This window comes from Apis mellifera, linkage group LG2, assembly GCF_003254395.2.
Source record: "Apis mellifera strain DH4 linkage group LG2, Amel_HAv3.1, whole genome shotgun sequence".
NCBI classification, from domain to species: Eukaryota; Metazoa; Arthropoda; class Insecta; order Hymenoptera; family Apidae; genus Apis; species Apis mellifera.
The window spans coordinates 7,524,813-7,543,745 of NC_037639.1; the positions used below are offsets into that span (position 1 = coordinate 7,524,813).

The following is an 18,933-nucleotide window of genomic DNA, read 5'->3' on the forward strand; positions in this document are numbered from 1 at the left end:
TCGACGCTATAATAGATGTCATCGTATACCCATTCCCGTGAGGGGGATCCCTCCTTTTATTCCGATGTTGGGATCCCCGTATAACAGGCGGAAGCGAGCGTAAACCGGGAACAAATCTTCACGTTCCCTCGCGTGGATAATCCCCGCCAAACGGCATGCAGGGGAGGCATCCTTGAAGGAAATCTTACGAGCCTTAGCAAGCGTTGGTTTACGCTTCTCTTTCTTGTTAAATCAGATTGAAGGATGTTCAAAGGATGTTCTGGCCTTCTTCGATAACGACAATACGCTACATTCCTTTTCTGGTCCAGCTTTTTTTTCTTTTTTCCTTTTTTTAACTATTTTGCAACATATTTGTAACATTGTTTACCCTGTAATGAAGATTAATCGGTGAAGAAATCGTACGAAGACGCGTCTTCGTATACAAAGCGTTGCTCAAAGTGTACGTATAACATTTCATTACTAAAACAATATTCCGCACAAATGGCCCGATAGAAATTAACAATTACCGCGTATTAATAGAATATTTCACGTGAAATAATTCATCGGATTATGAATATTCCATGAGCCTCCTCCCTCCCCCTCCCCCCGTGTACATTATTTTCATTATGTAAATATTTCAACACGGTATAACAGAGCGGTTGGAAAATGGAATATTGTGTATCGCGTGCATTTTCATATCCGTAACTAACGCACACACTTCCCTTTTGCGATTCATCGTAAGCAAGTAAAAGACGGTGACGTCTACTGGATGACTCGGGTTTGTAGACCGACCCGTGTTCAGCAAGCGTGGTTATACACGGGGGATATTACACGGTCTCTCTGATATTCCTCGATGAAGACAGAAATTTAGCGCGAGAAGTTCGTCAACCCCTCCCCACCCAAAACACATGTTAAATCTGATGAACTTTATGGGGAAAATGGCCGCGTCACAAAGTTCATTGAAATGTCACCGACTGTGTCCCCTCCTCCCCCTCCCCCACGCGCTACAAACCCGTCGTAACAACCTCCTCGAGACCTCGTGCCGGAAGCGCTTTGTTACCGCACTTCCGGGCCAGCGGAAATGGCGCAATGCGCTTCCGACACGGCGGAAAAGTAGCGACAGTCATTACCGAGTCCTCCAAGAACGCCTCTCCGTCCTTTTTCTTCTCTTCTGTTCTTTCTTTTTTTTTTCTTTCCTCATCGGTTGCTATTCTTTATATACGTACATCTTCTTCTTTGGTCTCGCATTGTCTATCGCGTTGAATGCACGTACGTCTGAAGAAAGACAATAAGATGAGTATGAAAAGAATATCGAAAGCGATTAAATCTAAACTGACTGAGAGTATTGCAAAACTAGTATTCTTTTTTTTTATAAAAAAATATACGTTATGCAGATAGGTCAGGCACATCACAAGGTATGATTGATTTATAATAATTGAAATCATTTAATTGACCGTTATTCATCAGTTGTGCGTGAATTTATCTCGTTTCGAAAGCGGCAACTTGATTACGCTTATGCGAAAAGTTCTGACAACGAACGGTTAACTTATTCCGAAACGTAAAGACAGTAGACACAACAAGTTTCAGGATAAACAGGATAAATTAATGTTGATGGAGAGGAGGAAGGGAAATGTTAAGGGTGAAATATCTCTCGAATTGTTATCGCTCCTCTTTGTTCGAAGAAGTTTGAAACATCTATGCATCTCTATGCTAGTAACTTTCATAAAGACGTTTCGTTCATTCGGTTGTTGCATTCGAGTGCATCCCACGAGTGATTTTTTTTTCACTCAAAATTCTTGTAAATTCTATTATTATGACGTATATTGTACAATCAATTAGAGGAGAGATCGTGAGATTGTGCTCAATTGGAAAGCTTAGAAACCAATTCGAACAAGCTTCTCGTGTCTTCCGTGTCTTCTCATCGGTATCCCTCGCTTCAAAGCAAAGTTCAGGGAGGCAGCCGCGCCAGCATAATATCCACTTGTTACTGAGTAGCGATACGTGCGTGTATATATATATAGAGAGAGAGAGGGAGGAAGGGAGGGAAGACACAAACGTGTACGTGGGACATTATTCAGAGTGGCGCTACCTTGAAAACGTGGGGCGAGGGAGGAGCGTAGAGATAGATGTGCAAAAGGATCAAGGTTTGAGGAGAGAATCACGGGGAAGGGAGCGGAGAGAAAAGGAGAATAGGGCGGCGGAAGGGGGAAGAGGGTGTACAGAAGGGAGGAAAGGAGAGGCGTACCACGTCTCGCGTAACGAGCTGCCGGCTCCCCAGGGTGTTCAGCTCCTCCACGTTCACCCCTCCCTCCCTCCCTGTTCGTCTCCTCGTCTAGTATCATCTCCACCTCCGTGCCCTCGCAAGCATCCACGTACCTTCTTTTCACCCAAGTCGTTTTGTTTTCTTCGTCGAAGGGGGATGAGAGGGTTGGTCTACCCAACTAGACTCGACTCGTCGATGGTCGTTCCCACGTATCTAGGCTCCTTTACCGATCCTCGCGAAACGTTTTCGAATTTGAACAGGATTTGCCGTATTTTCCTCCTATGATTCATCGAATATACGATTCGATACGCTTTCCGTTCCAGGAGAAACTTGGAGAAAAAATCGGTTTATTATTTGGACAAACGCTTTGTTAAAATATGCAAATTGAGAAAGAAAAATAATTAGTGGATAACAATATGATGACGAGATATTCATTTTAAAGACGATCGATCGCTCGCTCGTTCGATTCTTCGCGACGAGAGGAAAATGGTCGAACACTTGGCCCGTTTCTCGAGGCCCCAGCCTCGAGGCCAAATCTCGAGGTCAAAGCATTAAAGGCTTGTAAGGATCGGCAAGGATCACGTGACAGGCGGCCAGATCTCCCGAAAGACCAATTTGTGATTCCGAATAGAGCAAGGACCACGACTACATGTACATCCTTTGGGTACTTTCGTCTCTCCCCCATTTCCTTTCCCGGTGGGCGGGCTCAAAAGAGACCTGTTACATTCATCTTTCGGGACTAAATACGCTCCCTGGCAAACTCCCCGGCTGGCATTAGAGCGAAATCCCATGCATTTTATACGCGGTCAGGTCATTCAAAGCGACGGCTCGTTACTTATACCGGGTGTGTACTCTGGAACACCTCCCCCTCCCCGGACCGGTTCACCAGTGGCACCCTTGTGGACACAGTCCAACCCCCGAGGACCTTCGCAACCTTCCACTGAAACATCCGGCCCTCTTCTTCCGTCTTCCTGCCTAACGTGTCCACTTTCTCTTCACCGGCTACGAGCCTTCGAGCTGTGTGTGTAGAGCAAGATCGTGGAAAAGGGGTCGGGGCCGCGAGGGGAGGGTATGTTTGCGCGTCGTAAGTGGCGTCCAGTGTCCGTACAACGTCCCTCAAGGTTTCTGCAGACGGAGTCAGGGATCGTACGCGTCATCCAGTGACAGATACCGTGGGATCACGGCTGCATTTATGGCCCTGGTACACTATGGGACGAGCGGGGTGGCGGGGTTAACCCATGTGCTGTAATGTTATCGTTTGCTGGAAGAATCGCCGGCGAACGAGACGAGGTGTAAAGACGACCAGAAAAACCGATGCTTCGTATCGTTTTTACACGTTGCGAATAGCGTTCGTTTTTTTCGAAAGCGTTTCGTCGAAAATTTTTCTTTCTCGATGTGGAATCACGTTTCTGTAGCCATTTTCACGCAGACAATAAGACCTAACATTCGTTTAAGGATAAGTATAAATGTAATAATTGGGAGTTTGGAATTTCAAAATCGAAAGTAAAATTTGATGATTTTATAATAATTAAATAAATAACAAGATAATAGATCGTCGGAATGGATAAAGCTTGTCGAAAGCTTCGAGCCAGAGACGATGTTCTTTCGCGTTGGACGAGGAGGGGAGATGTTATGGAAGTTACTCGCTTTTAAGGGCGGGGGTTAGTTTAATTTTGAATGAATTTCCCGCCCTGATCACAGGCATTTAACAGGGTCACTAGCTCATCACATTCTAGAGATATGAAAAGTTCGGTATCTCCAGTTTTCAAAAGGGTACGAACCGATAATCTCTCTTTTATCCAGGTCTATTCTGTCTGGAGGGTCGATCGTTTCGAGGCTCCAGATTGAAATTCGTAGCTCGACCGAGCGCAAAGCACTTTAATGCGTTCCTACCCTCCCCTCCTTTTCCCCCTCTCCCTCTCTCCCTCTTCTTTTCTTCCTATCATGCGGATTTCGAGGTGATCAATTTTATTGCCCTACTCGCCCTCCGCTGTTCCTTTTTCCGCGACTTATACAATCGGGCCTGGAAAACATCCGGATTTAACTCCGCCGCTTCCTACTCGAGTCCTGTCTTTTTTAGAACCAATTGAAATCCAATGGAAATTCGCGCGCACGATGAATTTCACTCCTAAACGAGCGGTGTTATGAGAATTATAAAGATTTGCGCATAATTGTACAATTAATCTTCCGTTTTCCTCAACTTCGAACGATCTCGAAAAAGTTTCGAAAAAATTGCTGGACCGGTGAAATTTTCTCTCGTTCGAATAAGAAGTAAAAAGATTTATAATTAAATTATAATACGTTAAATATTGTAATTGGCGATCGAATTGTTATACGAGAGAAACATTTCGTCCAACTTATTATTTAAAAAAAACTGGAAGCTACATTACTAATCTAGTCTCATCGAGAAGATTAACTAACAAATCTTATACGAAGATCTCTTCCTCCCTTACTTACATCTTTCTGTCCCCTCGCTATCCCTCCTTTCATTACGGTGGCCACGCATCGCAATTCCCCGAATCCCACCATCTCGACCGACACTTCGTTAAATTACCCAGCACAATCGCACTCCCTTTCATCCTTTTGTCCCCCACAATGGATGATCTCTCCCCTCCGAACTCGGTAACGAAATCGCGGAAGAGGAATCGAGCGGAGAAGACAGCGAGTGACAAATTTCTATTCGTGCCACTACAGATATTATCGCCGTACCCTTCGATTAATCAATTCACTGCTGCAAAAAGAACGTTTCTTTTTATATAACGAAACAGTTATCCACTATACTATAAATACTTATACAGAAACATTCGCACTAGATGTGAAGAATTCTTGTTCATCCTATCTTGAGTTGAAGGTCGATGACGTAATCGTACGAAATTGAATTAATTCTTGATGGCGTAGATCACTGTGTTCCTCTCGAAACGGATATAAATCGGGTTGATCTTCGACTTTCTAAATCCAGAGTGTCGTTTGACCGTGGATCGTTGGCATGGCTGCCACCTGTCGCTGGTTTCTCTCTGGGAGAGCTTGCAGATATGTTGTGTCGCATTGAGATAAGCTAAGCACTCGCGTGATGGAGCAGGCCCGTAAACTCGGGCAAACCACGTCACGACGCCACCAAAATGGGTGCTAGATAATGTATAGGTGTACGTGATCCTCTCCTCCTCCACCCCCGCGTGGAACACACGCGAACGCGGGTATAAGCGAGCGTGGGAGGATGGCGGCGCACCACTTTTACGCTTCCCTCGTCGCTTCTCCGTGCCCACTTTATCACGGTTGCTCGCGCGTAGCCTGTTTCGCTCTGACTGAGGAGAGCCACGTATTTTCGGGACGACACTTCATCCGTTGTATCCGGTTCTATCTGGATACGACCGGCTAGCTATTTATCTACAGTTCTGAGAAACGAGCAGTGGCACGATAGGCATGGATTTTACTTCTGTTTTTGTTATGGAAACGTTACTCATTGTTGCTTGTCGTCTCCCGTTTAATCTTCCTCGATATTTGTTTATCGTAGCTAACACGTGTTCGATAATTCGACTTCTCGGAACTGTGGTGTTGATACTCGTACAAGAGACGCGTATGGATCGAAATCGTGTTAAAATATTCGACGATTATCTGTTGTACGGGTTGTTACGTTATAAATCTTCTTCGACGAAATGAAATCTTAAAAATTCGTGAGAAAAGGATCGTGGAAGCCGGTCCATTAGCATCAACGTCGGGGATATTATAACCAAAAAGCGGCCTAGCCTGGAAAAATCGTTTTTCACAGGACGTAATTGCAAGTTTATCGGGATTTTCGATTCAGCAGTCGTAACTTATTCGACGCTTCGACACCGATGATTTACGATCGACCGCGCAGCAAATTTTTCAACCCATTCCTTTGCCTTTCCCAACCCCGTAACAACGTGCAAAATCTTACCGGAGAGTTCCATCGACCAGAATGCAAATTCCCTGGATCTCGCGCGGTATCGAGTGAGGAGGAGGAGGAGGAGGAGGAGAGGGTTGCCTCGCCCCGACCTATTTCCCTTCGAGATTTTAAAACCAAGCGTCTGAAATAGATCACGCCTCCCCCTCTCCCCCTCCCGTGCATAAGGGCGTTCCACAAAGAAAACAAATTATACCCCGTTTAATGGACATTTCATGAATATTCAAAAAGTTCGCCGCTGTACCTGTTGAACGTCCCCAACGTTCGCACTTATTTATTCCCTTATTCTTTCAATCTCTCCACTCGTGCTTCCCTTTGTCTCGATTATATCATCCCTTATCCTCGTCTCTTCCTCCTATTCCGATTACAAATGACGCGAGTTGAAAGGAATTTCCAGAGAATTCTTTTCGAGAGAAATTCAAAACTCGGTTGTCCCAATAATACTTATTAGCCGGAGATTATTATTTCTTCCTTTCGTTCTTTTTCTCCTTTCTTTTTTTTTTTTAACGACGACTCAGCAACGACAAGATGGCGACGTGACGCGGGGGTGGTGGACGTGGCGGGGTGCATCGTGAACGAAGCTCGAAACAATGTGACGACGGCACACAGGTTCGCCCGCGCGCTTCATCCGAGCTCGACGGACTCAAAAAGCTTTTCATTTTTTTGCCTAGCGCGCTTTTTATCATCGCATTGAATCGACGTGTAGAGAAAAAGGGGATGGAGAAAGCGAAACGGAACAGAGTATATGTACCTCTCTGTCCTTTCGTCGACTTCCAGCCGAGGACAGGGTTTCTCTCCCTTCTCCACCTCTCCTTCTCCCTTGCACCAGCCTCCTTCTCCCTCCCTCTCTCTCTTCTCTCTTTCTCTTCCTTTCTTTATCCGTCACCCATCGTCGTCCCCGTCGCCCCGTGCGTTACCGACGCGTGTCTCAACGTTGCATCACGGTGAATGGGTCTGGTAATTGCACGCTTAATATTTCAGGGCTTTCTCCGTGTAAGCACGTGAAAAAAGTCCGCGATTTAGCCCTGTGAAGCGAGCCAGTCGTCGTCCCGCCCGCCTCCGCACCCCGCCCCGCTTCCTGCTCCTTCTTTTCACCGCGATATCTTTCTTTCTTCGCCGGTGTTTGCGATGCACTGACGAAAGTAGCAAAGCGGAAACTCTCGCGCCCCTCGTCGCGTGGCGAGTGAAGCGGCGGGCGGACGCGCCTTTATCCCGCTCCTCCCCCTCAGTTTTACTTTCCCCTCGCCTCACTAGCTAGCTTTCGAGCTAAACTTCGGATGCTGCCGGACAATTTTTCGCGAGATACTCCTCGGTAGCCGTCGTCGTGAAAGGGGATGAAAGGAGAGACGGCGGAGCAGGGAGGAATGGAATTTGAAATGGAAGAAACTTTTCTTTCCCCGGAGTAATTTTAGATACTCCACGGGAACGACGGTGATCCGATCGAAGTTGATCCGAGAGATTGAATATTGAGATTTCTATTCGATACACGGGGATAATGAAGATGTAAAAACCGCGTGAAATCCACGCTTGCGCGATATAATGGAAACGACAGTGTCTTAAACAGCGAGAACTTTCAAGAGACTTTTAAAAATTAAATTTCTTTTCATTCATACAGCATCGTGTAAGGCTTGAGAGATTTGCTGCTTCCTCTTTCGATATCAAATATCATACGATTTCCATAGATTCGTCTAATATCCAAATATCGACGCTGTTCCCCTACACCTTCTGAAACAATCAATGTCGTTCAACCGTTCACGTCCCATTTCCTCGAGAATTAATCGGCGGCACGTCTGCCGAGATGACTGGAAAGTACCACGCCACACAGTGGTATCAACGATCGAAGGAGGTTCCGCTACCGAATTAGAAACCGTGTGGCGTTTCCCTCGCCCCGATAAGGGACAAAGGATGTCCTAATGCGAGGATCCCACCTCCTCCCTCCGATAAACCGCCATTTCGCCTCTTCTCTCGGATCGCGCGACAAAGGCCGGCCGCGATCTCGATCACAAATTGACAATAAAAAATGTCCAATTAACCCGAGGAGAGAGAGCAGCTCGGTGGATGGGATCGACTCGAATTGACTCTCGCCTCTCCCCGCACCATCGAACGTCTTTTCACCGCAATGAGGGATCCCGAGAAGACGGGGTAGGTAGGGGATGGTCGAAGAGTGTCTACGAGAGAGGAGGAAGGAGAATAAAGAAAGAAAGGAATGAAGAGAGAGAGGGAGAGCTCGCGTGAAGTTGGAAGCAATCGAGAAGGTTTAATCCCACTCGATTGCGTTCCTTGCCCGGCAACTTCAGTTCTTCGCCCTCTTCACCCTCACGTTTCATCCCCCCGCCTTCCAACCACTTTTCCCTTTTGCTACAGCAAACGACGAACCAACCCCTGTACGCGCGTGTGTATATATATATATACGCTTTCCACAGGTTTATATACGTGTGTACGAGCGTGCATACAAGAGAAAAGCGAGATGGGTAAAAGAAAAGAGAGAGAGAGAGGGAGTCCTCTTTTTGTTCGCCGCTATCTTCGTGCATTCCCACAGTGGCCGTATAGAATCTTGAATCTGAGTGCAAGCCACACGCACGTACACACGTATGATCGTTCCCACCCTCACTCGCGGCGATCACAAAAGCTTGCTGTGTCTAAGTCTCCCCTGCCGGATAGTCCCGGATGCATCGGTATTGGTGGCGATGTTCGAGCTCCTCTTCCAGAAGGAGGAGGAGGAGGAGGAGGAGGAGGCGAGACCGCCTCGTAAATATTCCACGGCCAATTTCCCGCTGTACCAGCGTACAACGCTCTCCGAACGAATCGCGACAAGGGGCGACTTCGACGAAAAGTCGAGACACCGTCCTTGGATATTTTTCACCTCGACCAGACTTAAACCCGACTCGGGAGAAGAGTTTTCCATCTATCCTCGATGAATTTCTGCGGCTTCCTTTCCTTTCCTTTCCGAGTTTCCCCTTCCTTTCATCTCTTATCACCTTTATCCTCGATCGTCGAGAAATCGAATTCAGAGGGTAGGTGGATCCTCATCGGGGTGGGGGACGGGCCGAAAGAAATTACGAAGGTGAAACGGAGTCGCGTGAGAAGTTGCTAGGAAGGGGAGGGTGGAGAGGAGGGAAGGTTCCGTTTCGACGGTGAATAATAATTTTCCGAGCAGTTGCAGAGAATTTCTTGACGCTTCTCCGGCCGCTGCTCCATGCTGCCCTTTTAATGGCTCCAGTTTCCCCGCACATGTTGCCACTATATAATCTAGTTGAAATATGCATGCGGTCTGATTCGGATACGGAAGAAGGACACCCTTTAACTGATCGATTAAAAAATCTTCACTTGCCTCTATGAGCTTGTCTCACTATTCCATACGTTTGCTGCTCATTTAATTCTAAAATTTATGTATTGAATACGATCTCTGAGAGGATACATTGATCCTTTCCCCCCCTCTTGTATTGCAATTTTTATTACCAATCTTCATTAAGCTCTCGAGGAATCCTTTTATGTTATATTGAATAAAACTCGATGTCTCGTTAAATTTTGAAGCAATCCATTAAGCCTGATCGATTCTGGGAAAGAAAAGTAAACTAATAACAACGATAAAACAGTTTCTTCAATGATAAGAACCATTTCTTATAAACCTTCCAAGAAAATGATTCATCGATAATCAGGGAACGAGTATCCATCCAGTAATCGAGTTGTACACACGAGTAGTTGGCGTCTCATTGGAATCATTGTCGCGGAAAATTCGTCGAATCCAAAGGAGAGGAAGAAGAGTCGCAGGGAATAGTTTGCAGGGAGGGGACAATCGCGGGGCGATTTATCAGAAAAGCAAGGGATCATAATGAAATTACAAGCGGCGAAGGTGTGTCCTCGTGTCGGCGAGGCGATGTCGGGGGGTCGTTGTTCACCCGGCGAGAATTGAAATTCCTGTCCGGTTGGGACGGGCGAATTAATCGCAAACGAATTTATCTTTGACGCTCCGGGTTAAACTAAAACGCTCAGATATTACGGGGAAGTAAGCTCGTTAGAGGGTTTGCAGCATCACCGGCTGCCTCGGCCGAGCTTGCCTCCTCCTCCTCCCTCCCCACCCCTCCCTGTATTTCTCGCGTAGGTGGTAGTAGCTTGCGGTCTGGTAACCGCAGTCTCTACTGCGCTGTCGGTTGCGGATACCTCGGCCTCGTGTGCAACCTCGCGTCTGTTTTGTGCAAAGGGCTTTCAAAAACCGCGACTGCCGAACCGTACGTACCTACCGGCTCCCCCAAGAACAGACGCCACCGGTACGACATGCCAGAAGCCCCTCTCTCTAAAGCACCGTCGAATACACTTTGACGGGAGCACGCTTTCGATTAAGCTTGAAATCTACTCTTCCACCCCCCACCCCACTCCGCTAATCTTCGCCCGCGAAGATTCTAAACGCTCGATTAAAAATGCTCAGACCGTTATTATCTGGGATAATTCGATCCTAAAATTCTGATAAAGAAAGTTTCTTTTATACACAGAATGAATCGAACGACGATCCAAGGCAATCTTGACAGTGAGAATACGCAGAATTTTGTCGAATGTCATTATTTAAGGACGATCGATTTTTCGAAGAAAGATGGATGAAATGGAATTATCGATCCAAGATTGAATTAGAGATTAAATTAAGGAAACTCTTGATGAATTTCTTATATTACGACTCCTTCTAACGAGTTCGATTCGATATCTTGGAAGAGGGGAAGGGTAGTGTGATTTCCAACTGTGCGGAAATATTGGATCAGGCGCGATAGGCAATGAATTTGATTATCAGGAAGCGCGTGTATTCGTGCGCCTTCGCCGAGCAATCCCTTTTCGCTGGTTGTCTAATCAGTAATTAGAATCTGTGTGGATATACGTGCACGTCTATCCCTCCGTGGCAGTCCTTCCGCACCGCGTGTGCACCACCTCAACCGCCTCCCCGTAGACCCTCTTCTAGACGGCTGATTAATATTAACCACGTTAGTCGCGCTGTTGTGATTAATATGACGTATCGATCGACGTTATCTAAGTGAATAATTAATTCGAAATTGTACATGCAGTCGGCGCGCGTGTATAGTCGTTACGCAAGGGGCACGTTCCCGTATCGTCTTGGATGCACGTGTGCCCGCTTCACACGCGCACACAGTTAGTAATTCCGATTTACTATGGCCCTTGTAATTTCACTCGCAATTATTAGTGGGACGAGATACAACAGTCACGATCGTGTCTACCGTGATTACGTAATGATACGTTTTACCAAGTAATGAATTAGCGCCGGTAAAGTATGTTAAAGCGTATGTTTTTCACGCGGGTTCTTTTTCAAGTGGGAATTGCGTTATGTGGGGAGCGATGTGGTGAAGCTTTATAGCAATATATTTTTAATCGATCGAATAAATAAAGCGAACGAAACGAAGATTGGCGTGGATCGATGAAAATGAGAAATTGGAAAAAAAGAATTTTTGTACGAATGTTAAAAAATTATCACGAATTAATTAGAGTTCGAATATATATGTTTTTAATAGATCAGTAGAGGGCGATTGGTCGCGAAACTTGTAAAGAATGACCATTATGTCCGAGGGTATGGTATCGTCTAACCCGGAGGCCACGTTAAAACACGTGTTCTCTCGCCGGCATAATGGCGGCAATAATTCCTCGGCAGAGAAATAAATTCTCCAATAATAATTCTCTCCTTGCGCCGCCGTATGTAGTTAACGTACCTAACTGGCCGCGATTTATCATTTCCACATTCGCGCCTCGAATGCCACCCCTTTGCGTCTTCCATCTTCCGGTTTCCCTTTGTCGACCGATGTGCTTCGATTACCTGTGCGATTTAACCGAAAATGTTCCCTTCCTTTCATTCATTATTCACTGATTCACGTTCGTAATTTACTTTTGTATTTTAATTAAAATAAGAAAAAAAGAGAGAGACCAAAGATATAGACATAAACTCGTAAAAAATGATATAATATTTTTACCTTTGTAATTTATTATTAGAATCATTTCAATATATCATCGTTGATTTTTGATATTGAAATTTAAGAAAGAAAATATTCGTTATAAATATTATAGAAAATTCTACATTTACAAAAACTACAAACCAAATTCAAACTGATATTATCCTCCCACGATCACAATCACGACTCGCCCTGTTCCCCTTTCAAACTTCCATAATCGAAACGAAAAAAATCGTGTTACCGGATCGAAAACAAAAGAGAAAAAAGAAAAAGAAAGAAGAAGCAAAGAAAAATAAAAAAAAATAGAGTTTCGTCAGGTAAGAAGGAATCGTTGATTTATGGGCAGCCAATCTATAATTTGCAAGTCAAATGCATGAATAAAACAACGTGGAACGGGTATCGATGAAACACGAGTGTTCGAATATGAAAAAATGATCGATGGCTCGTCAAAATTTCTGCACGCCGGGTACACGGATCCCGGGACACCCCACGTCGCGAGCACGAATTGCCATCCCGTTCTATTTCGTTTCAGTTTCACGCCGTTGCCCCCCCTCCCCCTCCATCTCGCCTGGCGGCGAATTAAGCTGCTTTATAAAAATGTAAAAGGATTCAGAAGCGAGCCGTTTTCGAAGGTGGGGTAGGCGCGGATGGAAAACGAGCCGGGGCAAAGGAAGAGGAGGAGGAGGAGGAGGAATAACCGTAGAGGAGGAAAAGGAGATGGAAACGGGTCGGTGTGGAGTATCCCGCGAACCCGGGGAATCGCAAATGCGATTGGGAGCTTCATTGTTTCTAAGGGAAGGAAAGAAACGGGCGAGACTGTGCTGAGGGGGGTGGTTTTTCAAAGTCGGTGGAACGAAGTTGGTGGAGGAACGTTTTTTTGCGAGAGCATCGAAATATTCTGCGAGATGTTGAAACGAGATGTATATCGCGAAAAACTTCCTAATATTTATTCTTCGATGCTTAATAGGATGATCAGAAGTGTCTTTACGATTTTATTGGGGAATTAAATAATATATGGTCGATACAAACGTTAATGATATGTAATTTATATATTACGAAATCATATTGAAAAGATAGTGAGAAATATTTACACGTGATCCTAATCCAATCTTTATTTCACCTAAATGAACAAGGACTCTAAGCAGCAATCTATAATTCGATCGCGAGATGTAACACACTTCGAGGATGATTCTCGAAAAAGGAAAAAGAAAAAGAAACCGATCGTTTCACACGGGCAATTCTCTACGTTTTTATCTCGTTTATACATTAGAAATAAACGCCATGGGGTTTGCACAATATCGTCGAAAACAACACGGCCATCCCGTGTCGCTGGATATCCACATTACGTATTCATTCGTGATTTCCTTTGGACTATAGGGCGGCAGGAAGTCGTGGCACAAATGCACAAAGTAAGATTCCGATCTCGAGGCATTAATTGACCCTGTGTATTTCCCTGTGGGCCACGTAGACAAGAGGCGCCTTCCGCTACCAATCTCGAGCAGTTTCGGTTTCAGACCGATAGAAATAGGGAAGAGAGAGAGAAGAAGGGCGGCGAGTGCGGCTTCGAGCGGATAACAACGGTGGGTGGAAGGGAGGGAGGGAGGGTTAAAGTTGCATGCACGGTTTAATATGGCGTAGGCACGACGTGGAAACTTGGAGGGGAGGGAACGAATGGAGGGTAATAGAATGTGCATGTAATAACCGAAGGAAATGCACACCGTTCAGAAGAGAAAGAAGAAGTAGAAGAAGAAGAAGAAGAAGAAAGGGAACGAAGGCGAGGAGGAAATTTTTCCTTTCTTCCCTCACGAGTTCTTCAATAAGTTTCTTCGCCCTTCCTTCTTCTTCTCTTTCTTTCACCACCAGGTCCAGGCGAGAACGCTCGCTCGCCGAGGATTTTCGAGGGTTTGTTTGTCGGAATACGTTTACCTTTGCTTTATTTCGGGCTAGATACACGGGCTGACGAATCGTAACAAGATTCTTTGTGCCACGAGAGAAACGTGCGCGTTAGTTGGCGCGAGACGTTGCGTCTCCGAAATAGCTGGAAAGTTTTGAAAACTTGTTGAAGATATTGAGGAACTGTTTCCTGCCGGATTTATAAGCGTCGAATGTTTCTCAGATATCTTGTTTGTATTCCAGTTTTTATCTATGGATATGAGAGAACGAAACGCGTTTATTTTTTTCTCTTTCTTTTGCCTCGTTTTGTCTTCAGAGATTAATTCAATCGATTCCATCGACACACGTTTCAAATTCCATCCATCTTCTTTCCAAATTTAAACGTTTTCCCAAAATTACATTCCACGATTTCATTCCGTTCCTCAAATCGAACGAAAATATTATCTGGCTGCGACAAGACGAATTACAACACGCCGAGCACTCGACAAGGACCCCGTCTAATTGAATCGGTAACGTTTGACCGAATAATGCTGAGCAACGTTCAAATCCGTTTGCTCCACGGTGTCGGTTACAGAAGCTCGGGCACATTTTGTCTGCGGGACACCGCAATTAACTGTCTGGGATTTCGCGTGTGCTCGCACGACGAGGAGGACGTCCACCGTGTGAAACGTCAGCTGCTCCGTTCGGACACCTCTGTCGTCGTGTCACAGTCAAAATCTCCGAAAGACAAAGATCGCCGATCCCCGACCAAAAAAAGGAAAAAAAAAAAAGAAGAAGGAATTCTCGAGATATAAATCAAAGACGAAACGAGATCAAAGATCGAAAGGTTTGTGGAATGTTTTCCACAACACGGAAAAGGGATAACGAATTCGTCGTGAAAGACCTCGACTTCTGTCATCTTGCTAGCTTATATTATATTAAAGTAGTAAACCGGATAATAAAGCGAGCCACGTTCTTCCTCTACGTTCGTCGCCCTGTTTTACGACCATCCTCTACGACCATCCTCGCAGTTACCCTTTGCCTATGTGCAATGTATGTGGATCAAGTTTTTCTTTTTTTCTCTCTCGTGGCTACGATCTCGAGTCGTGAAAATTCGAACTCGTTCCTTTGATAAATTCGTTGTAAGATCGAGAGAGAGAGTTGAGAGAGACAACAGGAGGATTTGAAAAATTAATTTGAAATCTTGATGGAAATTCAATTCTCTATACTAATTTATGGAATAAATATTTATATCAGAGATGGAGGAGAAAGTAGAATATGTATATACGAGAATATATATATAGATGTGAAGAGTGCATGGACACACGAGATTTTGGTTGGACGGAACTGAACGTGCCCTTGGAATATTTGCATAATTTCTCCCGAGTGAAAGAGAAAGATATAATATTTGAACTTAAAGAGAATTATGCGTGGAATTGAAAGCGAGAGTTTTCGTGATATTCGAGTTATCTGTTCCTGCTATTGAATCATCTGTTAAACGAAACGCGCGTCAAATTTCTCATCTCGAATAAATAAAAGTAAATTTCTCGCGAAAGATCTATAGATATCGCGGAGAAAGCAGGATTAAAAAAAAAGGAAGGTACAAGGATACTATTGTCGATGTATCAATGCAAAAGGCATCCCCCCCGGCCGAAATGCGCAGATTGGTTGCGATGTTGATTGAAGTGTAACGCAGATAACTCGAATCGTGGCCATTGGAGCGGAGAATGCACTTGCACGGATAGAGAGATTAGTAAAGGGTGTAGTAATGGAGTTCCGGAAACTCAAAAACGGATCACGCTTCGTTGAAGCATCCGTCACTAGTTAGTCCATCCCGTGCTTCCAACTGGTCACGTGCTCGTGTAATTCCTGATATGAACGTCGTACGTGATTCATATCGGGGCCACCGATTCTCTCCCGTCTTTGTTTACATAATGCGGAGCCCATTCCTGGAGTCCAGCCAACTATGCTCGTCCACGATAATCGTCACGCTGAATTTAGTCAAAACGGCGCTGTTTGATAAGAACGGGAAGATGAATCAACGTCAAGCTGCGAGTGGAACTGGCTGGCTGGTCTTGTCCTGGCTGGAAATCCAACCGGACGCCCGGCGAGAATTCGTCGGATGTATTTTAAACTCGGTTCACGATTAATGGATTCCTTTTCGTTATTTCTTTACGTGTCAAGGTGAAGAGACTCTTTGCGGCCGGCCTTAGAATATATTTATAGACGATATTCCTCGACGATACCACCATATTTTAATCGTACGAATTAATCGTGGAACAATAATCCAATAACCAAGATCCATAATCATTGTCGTTTCTGAACAAAGAAAAAAAATACTTTATCTTCACATTCGTTTACAATCGTTTCTGCGCGACGGTTCAACAACAATTCCACGTAAAAAAAATTTCGTTAATTAAAGGTAGCGCTGGTTTTCGAGGTGGTTTCGAAACGATATGAAACGGGTGGCAGACGGGGGTTGCACGTGGTAAGTGCAAGTAGAAGATTCCGACGATATATACATTGGCGCAGTGTTATGGCAATCTAAGTTGGCGTGTTTAGTCAGCTCGAATAAGGCGCACCCTGTAGCGAGTCTGATAGCTGACTGAGTCAACATTCATGTATTTGCCGTGGCATCGCTGCGAAGTCATCCAGACTGCGAAGCCCAGTTGGGGAACCAAGGGGGTGAAAGGAAGGGATGCCTCGTGCCGCGCACAATTTGGCCCAAGATATTGCTTTGGAATGCAACCACCTTACCCTTTATCGCCCTAACTGTTACCGATGCTGTTTACCCTACCTGCTTGATGACAAACGAGAGACGCATCTGTACCTGTTTTCGCATCGAGCTTAGATTATGCTTAGATTACTTCAGTTTTTCATTTGTTGTTTCATTGGTTGTTTAAGAAAATGGTTATATAAATATATATATATGTAGCGAGAATTTTTAGCAGAAAGAGTTGACGGTAACGAAAAAAGTAGTTTGAAAGTTGCTTTTCAAACTTGTTTTCTTGACTGAAACTTTTGGGAGGAATCGATGCGTGGATTTTTCTTTAGCATAGTTCGCCCGGAGAAAAAGAGGGAGGGAGGGGGAAGAATGGGGGATCTTTGAGTTAAGATTTTTATTTTTCTCGTGCGGTAACTTTCGAAAAGATTTCTATCTGCGTAAGAAAGAATATTCGAGCGTTCTTCCTCGCCAAATTTTCCTCGTTTACCTTCACCGTCGATAGTCGTAAAGAACGGTTTGCGGATAAGGGGGGTGGATTTGTTCCAAAATGATTCAATTTACATGGACATGGGGATAGTAGATCTTGTCAAACTGCGGAAAACGTTGTTGCAAATCTTCGTTTCCAAAATCCTCATCTTCGATTTATACATCCAATTCGGTATATTATATTCGGTGGTATGAAAACTTTCGATTAACGATTATTGCTTCTTTCGAACTTTCGATATCGTAAAAAAGAAAAAAAAAAAAAGAAAAACGCGTCTCGTTTCCAGAAACGAGTTATCCGTTCGACGAATCTCCTTTGAAATAAAATAAAATGCTAACGAACGAATCCCATAAGTTCCCGTATAATGCCACGTCTAAACTTGTACAAAGAAAATACATACGTCGACGGTTCGCGCTTCGACGAATGCTTATCCTCTTAGCGCGCAACTGCAGGAAAGAAAAGTTTCTTTCTTCGTCGTTCCTCGAATACTAGTAAGATATCGAAAAGTTAGTTTACCGTAGCGAGAAGAACACTTACGGAAAGCGGATTTTCGGATACGCGATCCTCCGAATAATTTCACGAGGCTGCAAGGATCAAGCAACGTCTGCCGCGAAATCAGAATTGTAAGCGAAGATGTTAAACAGTTGTCAAGTCCACCCCTTTTCGGATTTTCGGTCGATAAGGGGTTTCCAGCACGGTCTGACGAAAATTATACGGAATCGGGAAGAGAAAGAGAAATAACGGGTCCACGAGTTGGACAAGAATGGCATAGTCGAGTGCGACATCGACGAGGGAGAGGGGGAGAGAGAGAGAGACACAAGCAGACAGAGGGAACCAGACGCCCCGTGAAATTGAATTACAATAAGCAAAGTAAAGTTGGATGATCCAACCATTGTGCCCTCCCGTCCGTTGCTACCTCACTGCCAGTTATCTCCTTTCTTCTTTCCCCTGGATGCTGGCTCTCCTCACTTGCATACTCCCTCCTCCTTCGTCGGGTCCCTAGTCGAGGAAGAACTTCTCTCGAGTACCACGACAACCACGACGGTATTCTTACGCCTTTGTTCCCCACGGGGCTGAATTAATTGCTGCGTTTTTGACATCCATTCATTGTCGGGTCCCGGCAGACGACGTCGGGATGAACGGATAAAGAGAAAAGTTACTGAACGCCTCGTCCTCGTCCCTCCCCCACTCTCGCCGAAACTTCTCCTCGATTCCACGTGTACCGCGGATAAGAATATTATTCCCCCATCCCGATGTTCCTTTCTCTCGTTCTCGCCGAAAAAGTCGATTTCAAGGAAAACCAAAGAATGTTTCTCTGCTTTTCCCCGTCCAAGTGGCGGAGGAAAGAAACGCTTCGAAGGTGTTCCATCCGCTCGAAAATTGCTTATCTCGTTTAATCGATACTGTCACATTTTCAACACTCCAATTAATCCGGAAGAACGATGGAATGAAATTCACAGAGAGATTTTCCCCTTTGATGTACATACCGTATATACGAGGAAAATTTTTCAAAATTCACACCTGATTCGAATAAACTCCAAGCAAATTCCGGAAGTGTGTGTATCCTCCGACACGATCCACCGCGTGAGACACAAGTGTCGCAAGTTCGGCCGGAAGTCCGTGTCGCGACAGATCACGGTAAATCGCGGCGTAATCGTCAAGCAACGCGACTTGGTGGAAACTTGGTTGCTCGCGAGGCAACTTTCACAGGAGGGGGATCGGGGAGAGGAAATTGCTGTGCAGGAC

At 45.0% G+C, this 18,933-nt stretch overlaps 1 protein-coding gene and 1 long non-coding RNA gene across 23 annotated transcripts in view; one reads left to right on the top strand and one right to left on the bottom strand.

Annotated features, from left to right (window-relative positions):
• LOC551123 (RNA-binding protein Musashi homolog Rbp6) overlaps positions 1–18,933 on the top strand; it is a 739,303-nt gene that overhangs the window by 469,654 nt on the left and 250,716 nt on the right. The gene's annotated exons all lie outside the window — the stretch shown is intronic.
• On the bottom strand, positions 1,161–7,739 carry LOC102654085. The gene is made up of 2 exons (XR_003304217.1): positions 5,053–7,739; positions 1,161–4,973 (listed from the first exon to the last, which is right to left on the bottom strand). It is a non-coding gene; the product is annotated as an uncharacterized LOC102654085 (long non-coding RNA).